The following is a 10,672-nucleotide window of genomic DNA, read 5'->3' as shown; positions in this document are numbered from 1 at the left end:
TTTTCAATTACTTGATTGCAACAAAGCAGAAATTTGAGGTTCTGCTCAACAGGGAGGCATGTGCTAGTAACCTCTGCCCCCATCTCATATATCTATATGAAGCATTGATGAGGCATCGCTTCAGGATCAAGAATCTCTGCTACTATCAGATTATATTGGCTTCATGAAAGCCCAGCGGTGGTTCCTGAAATGGTGACTGGGTCCTGATTACATCTGTGGCAGTGATGAAGTTGCAGCCAGTGTGGGAAGGCCTATTTCAAGTACAATTGACAACTGAGTCAGCCATGTGAACGAGAGGGTCCATTACTTCAGAGTAAAGGGACCGGTGGCTGCATCTTAAAGATGAACAAAGTTACCAATTGCATCTAACCCATTGAAGCAAGCTTCTTGAAGACCAGCGTTAGCTTAGCTTATGGAACATTGGGTGTGGGAATTGCTTTGTTGGCTGGGAGGAATAAATTTTTTTTATCATGCTTTTGCTTTTGCTCAGAAAAGAATTGGCAGAGTGGTTGATATCTATGTTGTGTCCAATGAATGTACAGCCAGTACAGACCATGGAAGTTTAAGGATAAGGGCTTTTGTTTTACACATATACTGTATACCTTAAACAAGGGAGGGGGAGGCCTAGTTCATTAGGACAATGAAATTCATAGTGATTGCCTTGTTGGATGTTTAAAGGGTAGGGATGAAGCCTTTACGGATGTTACTGAGTTTTCCCCTTACATGGTTGCAGTTTTGCTTCCATTCCGAGCCTGATAATGTATATTCACAAGTGCAGACACAGTTATCACTCATTGAAACCAATGATGATGATGATGATGATGATGATGATGATGATGATGATGATAATAATAATAATAATAATAATAATAATAATAATAATAATAATAATAATAAAAAATTTGGATTTATTAGCCGCTCCCTCTCCAGACAGGACTCGGGGCGGCGTACAATAAAACATATAAAACATAAAACATGTGCAAACACATAGACATCCAAATACACACATATACAAAGGCATACATGCATGGAGGAGGTAACAAATTACATCACATTTAGACAATTAAAAGTCACCATTAAAATACCCCATTAGTAATACCACAATTTAAAATTTAAAAGGACTGTCAGGAGGAATAAGAAAAAATTTACGGTTGAACCAGGCCAGATAATTGAAAGAGGTGGGTCTTCAGCTGTACACGGAAGGAGCGGAGATCGGAAGTAATCCTGATGTCACGGGGGAGGTCATTCCACAGGGCTGGGCCCATCACAGAGAAGGCTCTGCTCCTGGGTGTTGCCCCCCGACACTGTTTAGCGGACGGCACCCGAAGAAGTCCCTCTCTGTGTGAGCGGATTGGTCGTAGGGATGTATGGGGCAGGATGCGATCCTGCATGTAACTAGATCCTGTGCCATGAAGCGCTTTAAAGATCATAATCAAAACCTTGAAACGCACTCGGTAGACTACAGGAAGCCAGTGCAGCTCGCGCAGGAGAGGTGTTACGGGGGAGTATCTAGTCCTCCCCATAATCACCCGCGCGGCCGCGTTCTGGACCAACTGCAGTCTCCGAGTGCATCTCAAGGGAAGCCCCATGTAGAGAGCATTGCAGTAGTCCAGGCGAAACCTCACCAGCGCATGGGTGACTGTGCGTAGGGCATCCCGGTCCAATAAGGGGCGCAATTGGCGCATCAGGCGAACCTGATGGAATGCCCCCCTTGCCACGGCTGTTACATGGTCATCCATGGACAGCCGGGCATCCAGGAGGACGCCCAAATTGCGCACCCGTTCCATGCCATTTGCATCAGATCAACCTTTGAGGAAGGTGTGCCAAGGTGCAACCGAACCTATGACATTGTTACAAGACATGCTGAGCTATATTATAAGATGGAAACCATATATGAGCAATACATAGAGCTGTTTGGGAATTATAACCCTTCATATAGAAGATTTAGAATCATTGAGGAAGTCTTCTTTTTCCCTTATGCTGGGATCAAAGATCCCTCGAAGCTTATGTTTTTATGTGGAGCCCTAGGCCTAACAGGTTTGAATTATGTATGGAAGGGGAGATGTGCAATTGGTTATGTTAAAATTCCTCCCCATATGAGACTGCTACAAATGAGGCAAAAGAGAATGTGGCTGGACCTCTAAAGTCTGGAAGTCTTACACCAATAGTGCTTAAACCGAACAAGAGAGAGGGAAATGTCTTTTTGGATTTAATGGATAGAACTTTGAATGGCTCATCTTTTTGTGTAAAAAGGAGAGACTATAGTCTCCAATAGAATAACAACATGTTTTGTGGAAATATCAGTGGCTGGAAATCACCATAGAACCTGAAAATTATATTCTTTCATACATTATCACTATTGCTTAGTTCTTGGAAAGCGAGGTCCTTTGGGGCTTCTGGGCACGTAAGAACATTTGGGGAATTTCCATGTACTTTTCATATTATATTTTTTGCATGCAATTGTATTTTCTATATCCAAGTTATGATGCATATGATACCTCATTTTGTGTATTTAAGGTGCACCTATGTACATTGTAGGGATTCTCATTTGCTTGGGAATCCACCTGCAGGTGTAATTAAATAGCTGCTTTCTGTTGCCATAGCCTCCTTGCCGTTTTTTTGGGGTATGAAGAAATTATATCTGGGATATTTTTCTCACAGCATTTATTTATTTATTTATTACATTATCATCCCACCACAGGTGACTCTGGGCAGCTTATAACATTGAAAACAATAAACCATATTTCTAATAAGAATAAATATTTCTAATAAGAATAAAAATACAACTTATAATTAAAGATGGGGAGGAGACAGAAGGATGCATAGGGAGAGGTGTAATGGACTGTGTTCTATGGACTATCTCCAGCATCATACTCCCTGATGGGGTCCCAAGAAAATTGGCATGTCTTCAGCAGTTTGTTTGTTTGTTTTGTTTTTATTGGATTTATATGCCGCCCTTCTCCCAAAGGACTCAGGGCGGCGTACAACATTAAAAAAAACACATCCCAAAAGTTAAAAAGAAATTAAATAGGTGGAACAGCTGAAGTAACTATTATTTAACTCTAAAGTTAGTTTATATAACCTGACCTACTTGGAAGAGTATTTTGTGAGAAAGTTGGGAAGAAGTATCCTCCTTTTTTCTGTTAAATATGGCAACGGAACAAGGGGTGGTTCCCTCAGCCACTACAATAAACCTCCAGTACTTGAAGGACTTTATAGGCAAAGAAATTAAAGAGGTTAAACAAACGGTCCAGGACACCATAAAAAGGTCTGACCAGATTGATAAAAACATGCAAGCTATAGAGACGGGACTGTCAGAGGTTGTTCTTAAGTTGGACAGTAAGGTGGAGCAATTACTTGTGGATTTGGAAACCAAAACGAAAGAAACGGATCTGAAATTTGTGGAAATGGAGGGGAATATGCAAAGGATGAATAATGAGATTATTATGATACAATTTAGATCTATGGAGTATGCTATCAGATTGAGAGGCTTAAGAGAAAATCCTAGAGAGGACTTAAGAAAAGTTTGTGCAGATGCCTTGGATACGTTGCTAAAAGTGGATGACCCCCGTGAGATTTCGGCTAAGATTGATAAAATCTACAGAGTAAATTCACACATAACATTACAAAGGCAACTACCAAGAGATGTTGTGATATACTTTACTGAGAGAAATTTTAGAAATGACATCTTGCAGAAGTCCTTTTATTCTTCCCTTCAAATAGATGGGAACATGATTGGTGTTTTTAAGGAGCTACCACCAGCAATGTTAAAGTTCAGAAGGGATTTTGGATTTTTGGTAGCCAAGTTGAAGAAGAGAGAGATACAATATAGGTGGGATGTCCCAATTGGTGTTATATTCAGATATCAAGGGGTAAGGTACCGTTTGAATACAATAGACAAAGCAAGAGACTTTTAATATGGAATACTTAAGGAAAGTGCAACGCCCCCACGTACATCTACACCAACACCAGCAGACTTGGATGTCTTAGAGCAGAGGCTGTTTGAGAAAGAGACAGAAGAACAAAGAAAGCAGATGCAAAAAGAGAAGGAAACTCAGGGTGCTGTAGGTGGATCACGAGTGGACCCCTCTGGATTTCTGTTAAGCTCTTTCTTGGAAGAGGAACCGTCTAAGACCCTCATTGAAATGCCGTTACTTAAGCCAGTGGAACAACGTGTTACTAGATCTACGACTAGACAAATGCTAGAATTGCACAAGCAGGGGAACCCCCAAATACAATGTGCCAAGAAGGAAGCTAAGAAGCAAATTGGAGCCATGGTAGTAGGAGCAGGGCCGAAGATTAGTCTTGTGGAGAGAGATCTTCAGCAAATGCTTTCAGCGCTTCAGATTAGACCCAAAGATGTTTAAGTTATTATCTTGGAATGTGAATGGATTGAATTCTCCACAAAAAAGGGAAAAATATTTTATTATTTGAAGCAATTTAATAATGATATTGTTTGTCTTCAAGAGACTCATACCAGGTTGCAAGACCAGAAGTACTTAGTGAATTCAAAATTGGGAACATCTTATGCTGCCTCTAATTTGGTAAAAAAAAATGGAGTGGTGATATATATATAAACAAAAGATTTTCAACCAAAGTTATAGAGGCAGATGACAGTGATAGATATATAGCAATTGAACTTGATACAGACTTTGGTCCTATTTTGGTGGTAGGAATATATGCACCTAACCAACAACAAGAAAGCTTTTATAAAATGCTTCATTTAAAAATCTTAGATTGGAATTTTAAGAGTATTTTAATTATGGGAGACTGGAATGGAGTGATTTCTCCAAGGATAGATAAGAGAACAATGACTAAATTCACTACCAAATTACCAAAGGCTTTTTTTTTTTTGACTTACAAGATGACTTGAAACTAAAAGATGTTTGGAGGACACAACATCCAAATGAGATGGACTTTTCTTTCTACTCAGATAGACATAAATCCTTCTCAAGGATTGATTTTTTTTGTTAACACCGGATTTACTTCCTAAAGCTAAGAAAACTATGATACTCTCCAGGACACTAACTGACCTTAGCCCGGTGTGGTTAGAAATTGAGTTAGGGAAGAGGCCAAGAAGGTCTTGGAGAGTAAATGAAAATTTATTTAGATATGAAAAAAATGTTGATGAACTTAAAAAACACATGCAGGAATTTTTCAGTTTTAATATGAATAAGGGTACTCCCATTGAAACAGTTTGGGATGCAAGTAAAGCTTACATGCGTGGGGTCCTGATACATATGAATTCTAAACATAAACAAATTAGACAGAAAAGGAGAATGGAACTGGAAGATGAAATAAAAAATAAGGAACAGTTACTTATAGCAACCCCAAAAGATGAGGCGCTTCAGATGGCGATAAAGTTGTTGAAAGATCAATTTCAAATGCTTATAGCAGAACAAACAGCAACCAACCTACAATTTGCTAAACATAATACCTTTGCTAACACTAATAAACCTGGTAGGTGGTTGGCTTATACCTTGAGAAAGACTATGAATGACAGAATTATTGATAGAATCGAGTATGGAGGGAAAACGGTATATCAACAAGACTTGATTAAAAAATCATTTGTGGATTATTATGCTAAGTTATATGTACAGGATAATATACAGAATAAGTCAGTAGATGATTTTTTGGAAGGAAAAAGGGTTATTAAAATACCCGTGCTTCAAAAGGCAAATTTGGAACGTCTGATAACTGCTGATGAGATCACTTTAGCTATAAATCAACTTAAACTAGCCAAGACTCCAGGGACTGATGGCTTGACTGCAATGTACTATAAAACTTTACAACTGGAAATGATTGAATATCTTACACAACTATTTTGTAATATACAGCAAGAAGGTAAAATACCCTCCTCATGGAAAGCAGCTTTTATATCATTGATACCCAAAGACAAAGATGGCCCTAAGAAACCAGAGGATTACAGACCGATATCTCTTCTGAATACAGATTATAAAATATTTGCTAAAGTACTAGCCAACAGATTGATGCCGGTTATCCAAGAGGTTATTCATCATGATCAAGCAGGATTTATTGAAGGCAGACACATGAAGGAGAATGTAAGGCAACTCATAGATTTAATTGACTATCTTGATAAGAATAAGCAGATCTCTGCAGTGCTGGTCTTCTTGTATGCAGAGAAGGCCTTTGATCGAGTGAATTGGAATTTTCTAACCAAGACTTTGGAAAAGATGGATATGGGACCACGATTTTGGCAGGCGATTGGAGCAATTTATCAGCAACAAAATGCACAACTTATTATTAATGGAAATTTATCAACAACTTTTGAGATACAAAAAGGCACAAGACAAGGTTGCCCATTATCTCCATTGTTATTTATTTTAACTTTGGAAGTCTTGCTAAATGCAATTTGGGACTCAAAATCCTTAGATGGCATAGCTATCAGGCAAAAGGAATACAGAACTAGAGCATTTGCCGACGATCTGGTTGTTATCCTCTCACATCCTTCGAACTCAATAATGTAGATGAAAAATATCATAGCAGAATTTGGCATGGTGTCCGGGTTTAGACTAAATCAAAACAAAATGAAAATGATGGTCAAAAACATGACAGAGATTCAAAGAAAGAGACTTGCAAGTTTAGCAGGTTTTGAAATAGTCTCCAAGGTCAAATATTTAGGAATACAAATTGCAGAATCAAATACAAAACTTTTCCTAAATAATTATGAAGTGTTATGGCAAAAGATACAGAAAGATCTTCAAGTGTGGAAAAAGTTACAATTATCTTTGTTTGGAAGATTTTCAGCAATTAAAATGAACATTCTACCTAGATTCATCTTTTTATTCCAGATGATACCGGTGCTTAAATCAGATAAAACTTTGTTAAAATGGCAAGCAGCATTAAATAAATTTGTTTGGAAGGAGAAAAAACCGAGAGTAAAGATGAAGATTAAGCAAGATACTCGTGAAAGAGGTGGCCTTAGACTCCCAAACCTCCGATTGTATTATGAAGCTGTGGTATTGACACATGTAGCAGATTGGTTTGGGAAAACAAAAACGGAACTGTTGAATATAGAAGGCCATGATCTTGTTCTGGGATGGCATGCATATCTTTTTTATGAAGATAGGGTGGATAAAGTGTTTAACAATCATATTCTCCGAAGTGCCTTGATGAGAATATGGAAGAAGCAGCGGCCCAATTGGGATTATAAAATACCGCTTTGGTTGGATCTTGCAGACACCATGTGGATTAAGAATACTAAGTCACTCGGGGGGTGTTATACAAAGACGTGCTTATTGCTGATGGGGACGAATGGAAGTTAAAAACTTTGGAACATCTGTTGGAAGAAGGAATTACTTTAAATTGGTTTATTTATTTATTTATTTATTATTCACATTTATAGACCGCCCCCTCTCCCGGAAAGGACTCGGGGCGGTGTACAGTCACTAAAATGCATTATAAAATACATACACAAAACAGTTAAATAATTAAATACGTAGGTGAAGGAGGTTATAAGACTGTAATAGAATAATAAATATAGTACATTAAAAGCTTATTAAAACCCCAAACCCGATTAAAATGAATAAATCCCCGGGAGGTGAAACTAAGAAAGTGCCAGGCCAGCTGATTGAAATAGGTGAGTCTTTAACTTTTGCCGGAAGGAACGGAGGTCGGTGGTAGTTCGAATGTCTGGGGGGAGGTCATTCCAGAGGGTTGGGCCCATCACAGAGAAGGATCTACTCCTAGGTGTCGCCCGCTGGCATTGCCTAGCAGACGGCACCAGGAGGAGCCCCTCCCTGTGTACATTATATACAGTTACAGAAGAGATGGGAAGAAGATCGTAGGGTCGGTTTTATGGATAAAGAAGTGGAACTGATCAAGCAGATAAAAGAGACTGGCCCAAAACAGGTTAAAAGAATACACAATGTACTGTTAGAAAGAGATTCCGAAAGTGAATTGGTTAAGGATTGTATGATTAAATGGGCTCAGAATTTTGGTGAAGCGGTTATGTTGGACACGTGGGAAAAAATATGGGTTCAGAATGTTAAATTTACACAGTCACAGAATTTAAGGGAGAACTTTTATAAAATGTTTTACAGATGGTATTTAGATCCTAAAAAATTATCATGCATGTACCCAAATGTTCAACCAAAATGCTGGAGATGCGGGTGCTTAGATGCTACCTTTTTTCATGTACGGTGGACTTGCAATAAGGTTAAAGCTTTTTGGATAAAAATATGGTGGGTTATGCAAAATGTATTTAAGAAAGGGACCCCTGGATCGGCGGCGGCTGGCGGGGGGCCCCCGCTTCGCTCCAGGCACCGAGGAGCACAAAGGGGAGACACTCCGCTGTCTTCACTGTGAGGCTGTGCAGAGATAAAGAAAGCTGAAGGATGTGGCGGCGGTGCAGTGAGGCATAAACTTCCTACATTCCTATTACTAACTTTAAAATTTGTCAGTTGTGCAAACTTTATTTCTCAGCTTGACTTGGAGAGGCGCGGTTGGAGGGGAGGGGGATTTCCCCCCCCTCAGACAAGCGGCTGGAAACAAGTGTGCTCTCAGCCCCAAGGGAAGGAGGAGGGGGAGAGCCAAACCAAAGATGCCACACCCTTACTAAGTGGATTTTCAGACTTAAACTTATAATATAATGAGATCTGGAAGCTTTGGGACTTTTGAACTTTGAAAACTTTATTTGTTGCCTCGAAACCCGAAGCTGGCAGGGCAAGATGGCACACTTCTGTTGTCTTTATGAAATGTGAAAGTTGACTCCACCTTTCAAACTTCAGGCTTCCGGTCTTTGTCTCCATGCTACTCGGATAACGCTCTCGTTGATTGTTTGTTTTTGAACTCTCTGGAGTGAAAAACTTTTGCTCTTCTGCCAGGGTGATTAGAAAATTCCCCTCTGCCTGGACCCTCTGTCTCCTGGACTCTCCTGGCTGTTCTACCCTTCTGACTGATCCTTCTCTATATTGACTGGACTCTTTATAAACAATGGCATCTAAAAGACCACCTCCTGGAATGTCAGGCTTTGCTGCCTCTGCCCCGACATCTGCAACCTCCAGTCCTAGAACACAATCAACGTTAACAGCCTTAAAGCAACCTAAATCTACGGACCTGGAGTTTCATCAAATGTTTCAGCAAATTCTACAGGGACAAGAGGAAATAAAGAGACAACTGAAGGAGATGAAAGAAGAAATTAAAGAGAACCAGGATAAAATTAATAAGAACTCACAGAGACTGGATCTTTTGGAGGATGGGGCGGCTGAGATGAGGGGGGGATAGAGGGTGTGCAGAAGGGAAACAAAGAACTTGACACCCAACAAATGAAAATAGTTTGAGAGAATGTCTTTTTATCTTAGATTGCAAAATGTGATGGAGACAGATGATGAAAACATAAGGGACATCATGACAAACATTTTGGCTGAGTATATTCAGAAGGAAAAACAACAGATGGGGTGGGAAATAGACCTGGCTTATAGAGTGAACTCAGCTTACGCTAGAACACACAATGTTCCCAGGGAGGTACACATTAAATTTCTTAGGAAAAGCACAAGAGATGAAATTCTGAATGCACAAAGGGGGCAAGCCTTGACATACAAAGATAAGGAGATAACCATCCTGAAACAGATCCCCAAGAAAGTGAAAGAAAAAAGAAAACATTATTCGCAATTGGTGAATAAATTATACCAGAAGGGGTGTGGTTTAGATGGTTGATGCCTGAAGGTATGTTAATATTCTGGGAGGAGACAAGAGTTAGAATTAATACACCCATAGAGGTGCAGGCCTTTATGGAGAAAAACAAACTACTCCTAGAAAAACCAGAAGACTCCTCAACAGACATACAAGACACGGGAGGGGCCGGAGCTCTGCCAGCAGGGGGAGATGGGGCGACATCAAGAAAGCTCAGATCACACAAATGAGTAACAAAAGTCACCTGATATAAACTGATCGAAATTACCAATTGAATTTACCACACTGACTATATGTTATTACTTAATATTGAATTTTATGCAAATGTATACTATGGGTTTAGGGGGGGGTGCACCTACTGCATTTCGCAGCTGCCAAAATTTGTAACCTTTCCCTTACCTTTTCCCTTTGTAAAATATAAAAAAACCAATAAAACTTTGTTTTTTTTAAAAAAAAAAGAAATTAAATATATATACAAAAAAACACAAATTGAATTTATGGAACAATGCATTTAAAAAATAAGTTAAAATTAACAGGCCAACCCGGCTTGCTGGAAAAGCCAACTTTTTAGGGTGCGTCGGAAGGACCGGAGGTCAGGGATTATGCGAAGCACTGGGGGCAGCTCATTCCAGAGGGAAGGCGCTCCCACAGAGAAGGCTCTCTCCCTGGGGGTCACCAGCTGACACTGTCAGGCCGACGGCACCCTGAGGAGGCCAACTCTGTGGGATCGTACTGGATGGTGGGAGGCTACTGGTGGCAGTAGGTGGTCTCACAGGTACCCTGGGCCTAAGCCATGGAGTGCTTTAAAGGACATAATTAATACCTTGAATCGCACTCGGAAAAATACTGGCAACCAGTGCAGCCGCCTAAAAGGGGTGTAACATGGGAGCACCTAGGTTCCCTCATGACAACCTGCACAGCCGCATTCTGGACCAGCTGAAGCCTCTGGGTGCTCTTCAAGGGCAGCCCCATGTAGAGAGCATTGCAGTAGTCCAGGCGAGAAAGGACGAGGACATGA

This window comes from Natrix helvetica (assembly GCF_964273705.1).
Source record: "Natrix helvetica genome assembly, chromosome: Z".
Lineage (NCBI taxonomy): Eukaryota > Metazoa > Chordata > Lepidosauria > Squamata > Natricidae > Natrix > Natrix helvetica.
Note: the sequence above shows the minus strand (reverse complement) of the source record.